Below are 14,764 nucleotides of genomic sequence, written 5' to 3' on the forward strand. Positions count from 1 at the left end.
TTCTTTTATATGTAACTGTCCAGTTTTCTGTATTCCCCCCATTGCATATTCTTGTATCCTTTAGATATAGTAACCATATATGTGTGGGCTTATTTATGGGTTCTCTATCCTGTGTGATTGATCTATGAATCTATTTTTGTGCCAGTACCATACTGTTTTGATTACTATAGTCTTGTAGTATATCTTGAAATGTGGGAATGTGGTACCTCCAGCTTTGTACTTTGTACTTTTTACTTTGTACTTTTTTTTCTGAAGATTGCTTTGGCTTTGAGATCTTTTGTGGTTCCATGTAATGTTTAAGATTATTTGTCCTAGTTCTGTAAAAAATGTTGTTGATATTTTGATGGGGATTGCATGGAATCTGAAGATTGCTCTGAGTAGTGCAGACATTTTAATGACACCAATTCTTCCAATCCATGAACATGGTGTAACCTTCCATTTGTTTGTGTTGTCTTCAATTTCTTTCATCAATGTTTTATAGTTTTCAGAGTGTGGGTCTTTCACCTCCTTGGTTAAATTTATTCCTAGGTAGTTTATTATTTTGGTGCTATTACTTTATTTTTAGTGTATAGAAGTGCAACAGATTTCTATACATTAATTTTGTGTCTTGCAAGTTTACTGAATTTATTTATTACTTCTTTTTTAATGTTTATTTATTTTTGAGAGAGAGAGAGAGAATGGGGAAGGGACAGAGAGAGGGAGACACAGAACTCAAAGGAGGCTCCAGGCTCTGAGATGTCAGCACAGAATCCAATGCAGGGCTTGAACTCACGAACTGCAAGATCATGACCTGAGCTGAAGTCAGATGCTTAACCAACTGAGCCACCCAGGTACCTCTGACTTTATTTATTACTTCTAATTTTTTTTGGCAGCTTTTGAGCTTTCTCAAATGATATGTGTATCATGTAATTGCAAATAGTGACAGTTTTAATTCTTTCTTACCAATTTGAGTGACTTTTACTTTTTGTTGCCTGATTACAGTGGCTAGGACCTCTAGTACTATGTTGAATAAAAGTGATGAGAGTGGACATCTTTGTCTTCCTCCTGATCTTAGAGGAAAAACTTTCAGTTTTTCACCATTGAGTATAATGTTAGCTGTGGGTTTGTTATATATATCCTTTAGTATGCTGAGGTATGTTCCCTCTAAGCCTACTTTGTTGAGTGTTTTTTATCATGAATGGATGTTGTGTTTTATCAATGCTTTTTCTGCATATGTTGAGGTGATCATGTTTTTTAATCTTCTTTTTGATAATGTGATCTATTACACTGATTGATTTGCTTATATCAAACCACCCTTATAACCCTGAAATAAATCCCACTTGATCATGATGAAAGATTTTTTTAAATGTATTTTTTATTTTGCTTTGCTAATATTTTGTTGGGAATTTTTCATTTTTGTTCATCAGAATTATTGGCCTGTAAGTTTTAAAAAAGAATTTTTTGTAGTGTCTTTGTCTGCTTTTGGTATCAGGGAAGTGTTGACAGACTGGAATGCATCTGGAAGTTTTCCTTCCTCTTCTAGTTTCTGTAATAGTTTGAGAGTAGAGGTATTAACTCTTCTTTAAATGTGTAGAATTCACCTATGGAGCCATCTGGCTCTGGACTTTTGTTGGGAGAATTTGATTATTATTCAGTTTCATTACTATTAATCAGTCTGTTCAAATTTTTTCTTCCTATTTCATTTCATTTTATTATTTTATTTTATTTTATTTAAATCCAAGTTAATTAACATATAGTAATTTAATGGTTTCAGGAGTAGAATTTAGTGATTCATGACTTACATATAACACCCAGTTGTTCATCCCAACAAGTGACCTCCTTAAGGCCCATCACCCATTTAGCCCATGCCCCCACCCAACACTCTTCTAGCAACCTTCATTTTGTTCTCTGTATAGAAGTCACTTATAGTTTGTCTCCCTCTCTGTTTCTCTATTATTTTTGCTTTACTTTCCCTATGTTCATCTGTTTTGTTTCTTAAATTCCACATATGAGTGAAATCATATGATATTCATCTTTCTCTGACTGGCTTATTTGACTTACCACAACACATTCTGGTTTCATCCACATTGTTGCACATGCCAAGATTCCATTCTTATACATTTATCAGTCAATGGACATTTGGGCTTTTTCCATAATTTGGCTATTGTTGATAGCACTGCTATAAACATGGGGCTGCATGTGCCCCTTCGAATCAGCATTTTTTTATCCTTTGGGTAAATACCTTTTAAGTGTAATTGCTGGGTCATAGGGTAGTTCTATTTTTATTTTTATTTTATTTTTAATTTTATTTAAATCCAAGTTAGTTAACATATAGTATAATAAAGGTTTCTTTACTACTACTCCTTAGTACCCATAGCCTAATTAGCCCATTCCCCCACCCACATCCCCTCCCGCAAACCTTAGTTTGCTTCCTGTATTTAAGAATCTCTTTGGTTGCTTCCCTCACTGTTTTTGTTGTTGTTCTTGTTCCTAACTGACTGAGCCACCCAGGTGCCCCCCTCCCCTGTTTTTACCTATTTCTTACTGATTTAAGTTTGGAAGATTGTATGTCTCTAAGAATTTATCTGTTTCTTCTATTTTCTCCATTTGGTTGGTATATTTTGTCCAATTTGTTGCCATATAATTTTTCATAATATTCTCTTATAATTCTTTGTATTCCTGTGGTATTGGTTGTTATTTACCCTTTTTTATTTCTGATTTTATTTATTTGAGCATCTCTGTTTTTTCCATGTTGACTTTGACTACTGGTTTATCAATTTTTTTTGTCTTTTCAAATATCTAGCTTTTGGTTTCATTGATATTTTCTATTGTTTTTAAATATCTATTTCATTTATTTCCACTCTAATCTTTTTTAACTAATGTTGGGCTTTGTTCTTTCTTTTTCTAGCCCCATTAGGTGTAAAGTTAGGCTGTTTATTTGAGATTTTTCTTCTTTCTTGACATAAATGTGTATTGCTATAAACCTTCCTCTTCAAACTGCTTTTTCTATGTCTCAAAGATTTCGGACTGTTGTGTTTCCACTGTTATTTGTCTTAATATATTTTAAAATTTCCTCTTTCATTTCTTTATGACCCATTTGTTTGTTTAGTAGCAGATTGTTTAGCTTCATGCATTTGTGTTTTTCCTTTCTTTTTTTTTTTTTTTTTCATTTTGTTCTTGTGATTGATTTCTAGTTTCATACTCTTGTGGTCAGAAAAGATGTGATATGATTTTATTCTCCTTTAATGTACTGATACTTATTTTGTGGCCTAACATGTGATCTATCCTAAAGATTATTCCATGTGCACTTGAAAATAACGTGTATTCTGTTGTTGGGGATTGCATGTTCTGTATATATCTGTTATGTGTATATAACTGTTAGGGATGGAATGTTCTGTATATATCTGTTATGTGTATATAGGTCTATATGGTCTTAGTAATTGTTCAAAGCCACAGTTTCCTTGATGATTTTCTGCCTGGATGATCTATTCATTGATTTCCATATTTCCATGAGGTATTAAAGTCCCCTTCTATGATTGTATTATTGTCTATTTCTCCCTTTATGTTTATTAATATGAGCTATATATATTTAGGTACTCTTATGTTGGATGCATAAATATTTATAATTGTTATATCCTCTTGTTGGATTGAACCCTTTATCATTTTGTAATGTCCATCTTTGTCTGTTGCTACAGTCTTTGTTTTAAAGTCTATTTTTTTTTTTTTGACAAAGTCTCTTTTATTTTTATTTATTTATTTTTTTTGGTATTGTAAATTAATTAATTTATTTTTTTTTCTTTTTTTTTTTTATATATATGAAATTTATTGACAAATTGGTTTCCATACAACACCCAGTGCTCATCCCAAAAGGTGCCCTCCTCAATACCCATCACCCACCCTCCCCTCCCTCCCACCCCCCATCAACCCTCAGTTTGTTCTCAGTTTTTAACAGTCTCTTATGCTTTGGCTCTCTCCCACTCTAACGTCCTTTTTTTTTTTTTTTTTTTCCTTCCCCTCCCCCATGGGTTCCTGATAAACCTTATGAAGATAAAAAGCTTCTGCACAGCAAAGGAAACAACCAACAAAACTAAAGTCTATTTTTTTGATAGAAGTTTTGCTACCCCATCTTTCTTTTTGCTCTTATTTACATAGTAAATGTTTTTTCACGTCTTAACTTTCAATCTGTACATTTCTTTAGGTCTGAAGTGAATGTCTTTTAGGCAGCATATACATGATCTTATTGTTTTATCTCTTAAGTCACACTGTGTCTTTTTATTGAAGCATTTAGTCTATTCACATTTAAAGTAATTATTGACAGGCATGTACTTACTGGAATTTTGTTAATCATTTTCTGCTTGTTTTTGCAGTTATTTCTCCTTCTCTTGCTCTCTTCCCCTGTGGTTTGATGGCTTTAATTAGTGTTGTGCTTAGACTCCTTTAACTTCATTTTCTGTGTATCTATTACAGGTTTTTTATTTGTGCTTACCATTGAGTTATAACATAACATCTTATGTGTACAGAAGTTTATATTAAGTTGATAGTCACAAGTACAAACTGATTCTAAAAGCACTAAATTTTTACTTCCCTCTCCATGTTTTATATATATGATGTCATATTTGACATATATTTATCTTGTACATCCCTTACTAATTTTTGTGGATATAATTTATGTTATTACCTTTGTGTTTTAACCTCCATACTGGCTTTATAAGTGATTAGTCTACTATCTTTACTATATGTTTGCTTTTATGGGTAAAATTTTCTTTCATAAAAGATTTGCTTTTACCTTTCATAATTTTCTTACTTCTAGTTATGGATTTTTCTTTTAACTTAAAAAATTCCCTTTAACACTTCTTATACGGCTGATTTAGTGGTCATGAATTCTAACTTTTGTTTGTTTGAAAAACTGTTTATTTCTCCTCTGCTGACTGATAATCTTGCTGGCTAGATTATTCTTGATTGTAGGTTTTTTTTTTTTCCCTTTCAGAATTTTGAATGTATTGCAGCACTCCCTTCTGGCCTGAAGTTTCTGCTGAAACATCAGCTGATAGCCTTCAGAGGTTTCACTTGTATGTAACTGCTTTCTTTTCCCTTGCAGCTTTAAAAATTCTATCATTATTATAATTATTATTATTAATTAATATTTTGCCATTTTAATTATTATATATCTTTTTGTGGATCTCCTTGAGTTCTTCTTTTTCAGAGCTCTGTGTGGTTCCTATAACTGGATTCCTTCTTGCTTTCCTCAGATTACAGACATTTTCAGCTATTATTTCTTCAAATAAGTTTTCTTCCCCCTTCTCTCTCTTCTACTTCTGGTAACTCTATAATGCGAATGTTATGTTTGATGATGTTGCAGAGTTCCCTTAACCTCTTCTCATTTTTTATGATTTTTTTTTTTTTCTGTTCAGTTTGGGTACTTTCCATTACTCTGTCTTTCAGATTACTGATTCATTCTTCTGCATGCTCTAATCTACTCTTGATTCCCAGTGTATTCTTCATTTCAGTTATTGAATTCTTCAGCTCTGACTGGTTCTTTTTCACATTTTCTGTATGTTGAAGTTCTCACTGATATCCTTCACTGTTTTCTGAAGTCCAGTGAGTATCCTTATGACCATTACTTTGAATTCTTTATTAGGCATATTGCTTATCTTCATTTTATTTAGCTATTTTACTACGATTTCATTGTGTTTTTTAATTTGAGACATATTCTTTTTTCTACCCATTTTCTCTAACTCTTTGTGTTTGTTTTTATGTATTAGATAAACTGCATGTCTTGGTCTTAAAAGTTGTGGCTTGTGTTGAAGAAGTCCTCCAGTGTCATATTACAAAATACAATGCAATACCACATGGTCACCAGAATCGTATGTTTCAGGGGTTTCTTCTGTGCAAACTGCTGTGGCTGAGATGCAATTGTTTGCAGCTCAGCCAGCTGCAATGATGTGTTTTGTCTGCTGTGGGCACACTGGGCAGAGTTTGCTCCACAATCTGTTGAGATGCTTGGATACAGCTGCTGCAGGTTCTTGGTGAGTGGGGTCATCAGTCTACCTAGATATCTGTAATTAGTCTCTTTGCAAAGTTGTAAGTGCACCAAAGGGCAGAGTTTACACCTTGCATAGCCAGCTGTCTTGCTGTAGGAACATCTGGCATGCTGGGCTGTGTGGGGTCATCCTCCCACTCCAGGGCAGGAGTCACTTTGGAGTGGTGTCTTCCAGAGTAGGAGCTGCTTTGGAGGGATACCTTTCAAGGTGGGTAGTGTGGGTGGGGTTGGTCCACAGGGGATTCTTGGAAGGGAGAGGGAATATGATGCTAACCAGATAAATGGAAAATGTTAGCACTGGCTCTTGCAAGTGTCTGGCTATCTAGATTGGGGGAGGAGAAAATCATTCAACAGCACTTTTGTTACCAGAGAAATCTCCTGTAGATCCCTGATCCTTCTGCACATATTCTAAGATTAGTCAATAAATCTCCTTCACATATACCCCAGGTGCTTTTCAAACTGCTGCTTCTGTGCTGTGTCTGGGTATGAGTTATATAGTATATTGGCTTGTTAAGAGTGGGGACTTTGTTTCCTATCATTCTCCAGCTGTTCAGCCATTAAGGCCACTGATTTTTAAAGCTCATGGTGTTAAGTCTCACTGGTTTTCAAAGCTGAATGATATGGCGGCTCATATTCTCAGTGCGGATCTCTAATGCTGGGAATGCTTGGTGTGGAGACTGACCCTCTTGCTTCTCCATTCTTGTGATGTCTCTCTTGTTTGTGGTTAGTTGCATTGGAGCTTTGGTTCACAACTGTGTCTTTGCCACTCCTATCCCTTTCAGATGTGGTCTTTAAGATTGGCTGAGGAAAGTCGGTTTTGACAGTCTTTAGGTCATTTTCAGAGTTAGTTGTACAAATGTAGCTCTTACCTTGGTGTGTCCATGGGGTGAGGTGAGCTTGGGATCCTCCTACTCTGCCATCTTCCTTCCTTCCCAGCTAAACTAAATGTGGAGTGTGCCAGGACACAGCTTAGCCCCTTCTCACTCCCTCTCTTAACATTTTCTTTCCTCTCTTCTGGAACTTTTTTTCCCTTTAGGTGGTTTCATCTAGTAGCATGCCTTTAAATACCTCGTCTATGACTGCCGCTTTATTATTTATTTATTATTTTTTAAATTTAAATCCAAGTTAGTTAACGTATAGTGTAATAATTATTTCAGGGATATAATTTGGTGACTCATTACTTACATAGAACACCCAGTGCTCATTCCAACAAGTGTCCTTAATGTCCCATGCCCCTTTAGCCCTTCAACATACCCAACACCCCACCAGCAACCTTAAGTTTGTTCTCTGTATTTAAGAGTGTCTTATGCTTTGTCTCCCTCTCTGTTCTTGCTTCCCTTTCCCTATGTTCATCTGTTTTATATCTTAAATTCCACATATGAGTGAAATCATATATTTGTGTTTCTCTGACTGACTGATTTCACTTAGCAAAATGTACCCTAGTTCCATCCACGTTGTTGCAAATGACAGGATTTCATTCTCTTTGATACCGAAATAATATTCCATTGTATATATACACCATATCTTCTTTAGCCATTCATTTATGACTGCCACTTTAATGTCTTCACCCTGATCTCTTAGACTCCAAACTCATATATCCAATTTCCTATCTGATTTATCCTCCTAAATTTCTAATAAGCATGTTAAATTTAATTTAGCCAAGACAGAACTCTTAATTTTTCCACCTTCAAATCTCTTCTTTGTCTTCTTGTCCAGTTTCTACTTTTTTTTTTTTTTGTAAATGGCACCACCATTCACTCATTTGACCAAACTAGTGATGTAGAAATAATTTTCATTCCCGCCATATCTGATCAGCAAATCTTGTCAGTCTAGTGTCTGAAATACATTTACTTCCCTCTTACACCACTGCTATGACCTTAGTCTAAGTCATCACCATTTCTTTGATTATTGCGGTAGCCTTCTATCTTCTACTCCTGGTCTTTCTTTTCTCCTCCTTTCATTCTTCGTGTAAGAATATCCAAAGTGATGTTAAAAAAAAATGTAAATCAGACATTGTCATTCCTCTCTGTAAATTGCCACAGTGCTTTTTCATTGCATTTGAAAGAAAATACAAACTCCATAATCCAGATATCTCTACATAATCTTGTCTCTGCCTCACTAATTTGCTACTTTTAATTCTATTCACACCATTGTTTCATTAAGGCACAGTTGTTTCACTTCCTACTCTTCCTTATGGAACTAGGTGTGCTCTACCTTTAAACTTCTATATGTATTGTTATCTAAGTTTATTTTACTTGTTTATTTATTTTTATCTTCTCCCATTAGGATTCAACATTCATAAGAGCAGAATCTTTTCAATCTTATTCACACATTTCAATTCAGGAAAAATAACAGAGGTTAGCTGAAAACAGTTTCTGCATTTTCAAAATGGCACATAGTGTCTTTTTAGTAACTTTTTCAAACACTTCAGGTAAAGTTGCAATTATGGCTAGAAAATGATTTGTGGAACTGATAGGATAGGTATATAACATTTGAAACAAATCCCATGAGTGTGGTGACAGAAAAATACTTTATTATCACCATGCTCAGAAGTCTACCACTAATAAATTCATCTAAGATTGTAGTTGGGATAGAATAGAGGAGGGAGTAGTAGTGAGATAAAATATTAAACTTTAGGAGGTTACTATATTTTAGTAATATTTAGTCAGTGAGATCCCTTAGTAAAAAAAGAACAAAGTTGAGGAGATGAGAGGGTCAAGTTCTAGGGTGGATAAGGTAAAGGACAGAGGTAGAGCTCTCCTTAAAGAGATAAAGAATGTAGATAAGAGAGGGCGACAGAGATTCTGATAAGACTTATTTATATCACATTTATTTTTAAATCCACATGCATTATTCAGTTATGAGATAGTATAAATTGAAAACAGTCTTTACTGACTGTATTTTACTTAAAAGAAACGTAATGCCATATTTGGCCACTGAATTATATAAAGTTTTCATTTTCTGATTATAAAAAGTAAGTATACTTTTACAAATAGTATATTATTACTATTATTAATTATTATTATTATTATTATTATTATTGATTTTATTTGGTAACAGGATAATTTTTTCCTTAATTTTTATTATTTTCTTTCTTCTACTGGTTTGGGGCTTTGTTTGTTCTTTTTCTAGCTCTTTTGTGTGTGAAGTTAGGTTGAGAAAATTCTTGTTTTGTGAGGCAGGCCTATATTGTGTAAACTTCCTTCTTAGAACAATTTTTGCTTCATCCCAAAGAGTTCGGACCATTGTGTATTTCTTTTCATTTGTATCCATGTATTTTTTGATTTCCTCTTGATTTCTTGGTGACTCATTCATTGTTTAGTAGCAGCCTCCATATATTTACGTTCTTTCTAGATTTTTTCTTGTGATTGATTTCTACTTTAATACCACTATGGTCAGAAAAGGTCCGTGATATGATTTCAATATTTTTGAATTTATTGAAATTTCTTTTATGACTTGTTCTAGAAACTTCTTTTTTTTTGTGATCTGTTCTAGAAAATGTTTCATGTGTACTTGAAAATGTGCAATTTGCTCTTTTGGGATGGAATGTTCTGAATATATTTTTTAGATCCACCTGGTCCAATGTGTCATTAAAAGCCACTGTTTTCTTACTGATTTACTGTCTGGATGATCTATCTATTGACGTACATGGGGTGTTAAGTCCCCTACTTCTATTGTATTACTGTCCACATCTTCCTTCATGTCTGTTAATATTTGCTTTATGTATTTAGGTGCTTTGTGTTGGGTACATAAATATTTACAAATGTTATATCCTCTTGTTGGATTGTCGTCTTTATCTATATGTAATGCCCTTTTCTTTCTTTCTTTCTTTCTTTCTTTCTTTCTTTCTTCTTTCTTTCTTTTTAGTTTATATTTTTAGAGAGAGAGAGAGAGAGAGAGGAGCAAGGGAGGGGCAGAGAGAGAGGGAGGGAGAGAAACCCAAGCAGGCTCCACACCACCAGTGCAAAGCCTGATGAGGGGCTCAAATGCAGGAATTGTGAGATCATGACCTGAGCCGAAATCAAGAGTCAGGAGCTCAACTGACTGAACAACTCAGGCACCCTGTTTCTTGTTTTAAAGTCTATTTTGTCTGATGGAAGTATTGCTACTCCATGTTTCTTTTTGCTCCCCTTTGCACTGTATATATTTTTTCAGCCCTTTACTTTCAATCTGCATGTGTCTTTATGTCTGAAGTGAGTCTGCATGTATCTTAGGTCTGAAGTGAGTTTCTTCTGGGCAGCATATATATGGTTCTTATTTTTTTTCAATAATTTTGATTGGAGCATTCAGTCCATTCACATTCAAAATGATTTTGAGACGGTCGCCTGGGTGGCTCAGTCAGTTGAGTGTCTGACTTCCACTCAGGTCATAATCTTGCAGTTCATGTATTTGAGACATGCTTCAGGCTCTGTGCTGACAGTTCAGCCTTCCCCACTCATGCTGTCTCTAACACTCTATCAAAAATAAATAAACATTAAAATTTTTTAAAAATAATTATTGAGAGGTATGTACACATTGGTGTTTTATTAACTGCTTTGGTGGTTTTTTCATTTCTTTCTGTTCCTTTCTTCTCTTGTGGTTTGATGGTTTTCTGTAGTGTTATGCTTGGATTTCTTTCTCTTTACTTTTTGTTTTTATTGTAGGTTTCTTTATTTGACGAAATGTCATATTTTTAAACATAATTTATAAGGAACTATAAGGTGATATAAAGATTACTGTGCCTATGGATTTTGTTTCTAAGTATAAAAATAGTTGTCAGAATTTGTGTTAACTTATTTGAATCTAAAAATGCAGTCATTGTGATGATTATTGCAGAATTTGGTTTATTCCCATTAACATTCTGTTCTTAAGTATATTCCAGTTTTTTGGATAACTTTCCATTTTAAATGAAATAGATTTAGCAAAAATGTGCTCTGACACTCTTGAATGTTACTCATGGGTGGTCTTGTTTTGATCTCCAGTCAAGCCTTGATCACGGCATTCCATAAAAGTCCTCTCACCAAGGTCACTAGGATCTCTGCAATGCAATATCCATTTTGCAATTTCAGGCCTCATCTTTCTGAATTTCTCAGCAGCATTTTTTCTCAGAAAAATTCTTTTCTTGGCTTCTGAATTCCTTCACTGTCTCCCTTAGTTTCTTTGGTCAGACTCCCTTTCTTTCTTGAGGTTCAAATGGTCAGGCATCATAGGGTTCAATTCTGAAACACCTTTTTTAATCAACATTCAGTGATTCAGTCAGTATATACATAAAAAACCATTTATATATTGATGATTCCTTGGCGTTATAGCTCCATCTCTACCCTTTCTCTTAATATAAGACTTACTTGACAACACTTTTTGGATATAAGGAGGCTCATAAAAGTAAACACATTTAAACTAGAATCCATAACTTTTTGCACTAACACCCACTCTTCTTTCTGAGTACCTCATCTATGTGAATGATATTTTATTCACCGAGTTTCTTCGGTCAAAAAACTCTGGAATTATCTTTGATTCCTTTCATGTTTTAATTGACACCACATTCATTTCCAAATCCCATCACGTATCCATATAAAATGTATTTTAAAAAGTCCATTTCTCATTGATTACATTGTGACTGCTCTAGTGAAAAGCAACTTCTTTATTACCTAGATTGGAACAATTGTTCCTTTATTATCCCTGATGTCTTGTCTAGAGTCTATTCTCCACCCTCTAGACTAAGGGAGGCTTTTAAATATAAGTCAGATACTGACTTGACTCTTTCTGTTCAAAATCTTTTAATGCCTTCTCCTCTTAGGATAAAATCCAGATTCCTTTCTATGGTTAACAACACTCTACATAACCTGGTCTTTGTCTTGGTGCTCTCTCCACCATTTTGCAACCCAACCCTCTCTGTTGTTCACTGCTATCTCACCCAAATCACTCCCTTCCTGTTCTTTGAACAAGGCCAGCATGCTACTACTTTCGAGACTTTGATTTTGCTGTTCTCTCTGTCTCTTTCTCTCTCATTCAGTCATGTGTCAACTCAAATGTCACAATACCAGAAAGGGTGACTTTTCAAATCTTTATAAATAGCATAGTCTTTGACTCTCTACCTTCGTATCCAATTTTATTTTTCTACACAGTATTTATCATAATTGAAATTATGCCACACATTTATTTGCTAATTTGTTTATTTCTTGCCTCCCTTACTTCAATATTAAGCTTCATGAAGGCAGAGAATTCATTTTGCTCATTGTTTTATCCCTAGAATCTAGTTCTGGTAGGTACTTAGTAAGTCTTCAATAAAGATTTGTTGAGTTAATGAATGAATGATTTATATTTAGAAAGAGAATAATTATTCACAGATATAAATCTTATGTGATATTTGCAGGACCTCCAAAAGAGCTATTATTATAAGTGAGTTGCAGTGAGAACATGACTGTCATGCAGGAAAAAAAAAATGAAAGTGGCTGGCTAGGTGAGAGGAGCACGACTTGGAGATGTGAGAGCATGGATCCCTCACTTTTCTGTTCACCAGGATATACTTTGTGGCCTTCTAAAAGTATGCACATCAAATGTTTTATTCAGAGGTCTAGGTTAGTCTGTACTTATGTAGTTGTTTTAGGCTGGACTCCCTAGAAGCAGAGGTCGAGACATAGATACAAGTGTATGTGATTTATTTTGATAGTGCTTTCAGGTACATCTGTAAAGAAGGGAGGATAGAAGGATAAGGAAGGAGAGGGAGTTGAGCAAGAGTGTGGCCTCAGGTAATCCAGCCTTGTCCTGATGCACACAGCAAAGACAATGCACCATAAAATACACCATAAAGTTGTTTTTTTCTTCAGTCAAAGGACCAGTGTCAGCCAATCATTGGCTTTGGGTTGCCTAATTTTGGGAAGGGGATTTTTAAGGGAAAGCAGCATTCCTGAGTGAAGGCAATTCTCCAAAGGTGGACATTGAGCAAACAAAACCCGCAGAAGCTGGGAGATGTGTACTGGCCCCTGAAGTGTAACAAGGCAGGCTACCCCAATGTCTTCTACAGTGGTATTAAAAGTACAGATATTCATTCATTCAACAGATATTTATTGTAGCTCTCATGGTCCAAGAACTACCAGATGCTGAGATTCTTTGGTAAATAGATATGGTCTTTGCAGCATGGGTAGGGAGACAAGGAGATATTAGTCAAATAAACATGCAATCATGATGTGGCACATAGTGAATTATTACTTCAAATAGTAAATCAAAGCAATATTACAGAAACAAATCCATGATATTGCATAGATAATGGTTTCTCATAACTGGTCCTTGCTGTAACTCTTAAGAAAAATTGTGTGAATTTTTTTATCATAGTAATCACTATCTAATGCTGGCAGTATATTAATCAAATATTTTTCAGGCATTATTTCAAACCTCAGATAGAATTTTAAAAAATGTGTTTTCAGTCTGAAATCATGTTGGAGTACAAGTCTTATACTTGATAATTATTTAAGTTTAAAGGATGCTGGATGGTAACTATTTTTCTGATTTTAGAAATTATCCCTCCTGACAAACCAACACAAGAAGTAGAGATCTTGTTTTTGAAGAATATTCAAGTTCATAGACTGCCTACAATCCTCTAGTTCATGTGGAGGCTAAAATTTCATTGAAGTCATTGAAATGTTATGAAATGTTCACCATTAAAAGGTCTGCATAATTGTGTTTGAAAATAGAAAAAAACTAAGGGCAAAAAGTCATTTGAATGAATATGTATAGACCACGAAGTCCAAGCAAATTTTGAGAAGTCAGTATAGGAGGTATGATCTGCCAAGACAGTATAATAGGAAAACTTGTTTTATACATTAATTTATTGGAAGAAAATACACAAAAACATTTTTATCCACAAAAACATTTTTAACTACCAATAAATCAGATATCAGTAAATATCCATTTGTAACTCCTGATTTTTATATAATGGTTTATTCTCATCTCTTTAAAAAATTCTTTACATGGTACTATGGAAAATACTGTGCTAAAAAATAAGCCAGCTAATGAACAACATGCCAGTAAAATAGCATATTTCTTACTTTCTTTGCCCTGGAACAAAATTTCAAAAGAATATAATTCTGTTGAAGTGTCACCAAACTATTTCTTTTGGAGATTGCAGTGGCAGCAAAAATAACAAGGCTTATTTTCAATAATTCTGTTCATACCTCAAATCCCTGTGGTCTTCCTAGACTTTCTTTAATATGTTTCCATGCAACAAGAATCTCTGACACAGACACACTTGTAGCCTTGACATCTGTGGGAGCAGCACTGGGTTCTGTACAAAGGAAAATGGAAATAATAAACTCTGATGGTAACAAGTTATGTCTATCAAAGCATTGCACCTGAATCTGTCAGGTGTTACTTCCTTCTACCTTTTTTTGAAATGAAGTGTTGTGGTAGTTGTGAAAAACAAAAGATAAAAAGATGGTCTTTTTGTATTTTTCTACTTGGGTTAAGTCTCATGTCTTTACCAAGACAAATGACAAATCTAGCAAGGCAAACAAAGAAGATCTTTATCCTTGGATTGACCACGACATTCCTGGAGAAGTTAAATTGTCTGACTTAAATTGTCTGCCAGTCTAGCACAATGATTAAAAGCATGGACTAGAGAATCAGGTGTGGCTATTTTGTTGCTGCTGTTGTTTTCTGCCTTCAAAAGAATTATTTACCTTGAGGCAAGTTGCCTTTTTTTTTTATGCCCCAGTTCCCTCATCTGTAATATGGACATAATAAGAGTACTTATCTCAGAGGTTTTTAAGG

General features: G+C 34.4%; 1 protein-coding gene across 1 annotated transcript in view; it reads right to left on the reverse strand.

Moving 5' to 3' along the window:
* Positions 1-14,269, reverse strand: part of CNTN5 (contactin 5) — a 49,352-nt gene extending 35,083 nt beyond the window's left edge. Inside the window, exon 1 of the mRNA XM_032595061.1 lies at positions 14,170-14,269. The gene's annotated coding sequence lies outside the window, so the exon portion shown is untranslated. The remainder of the gene's footprint in view (positions 1-14,169) is intronic.
* Positions 14,270-14,764: the final 495 nt, after the last annotated feature.

Source organism: Lynx canadensis, chromosome D1, assembly GCF_007474595.2.
Source record: "Lynx canadensis isolate LIC74 chromosome D1, mLynCan4.pri.v2, whole genome shotgun sequence".
NCBI lineage: Eukaryota > Metazoa > Chordata > Mammalia > Carnivora > Felidae > Lynx > Lynx canadensis.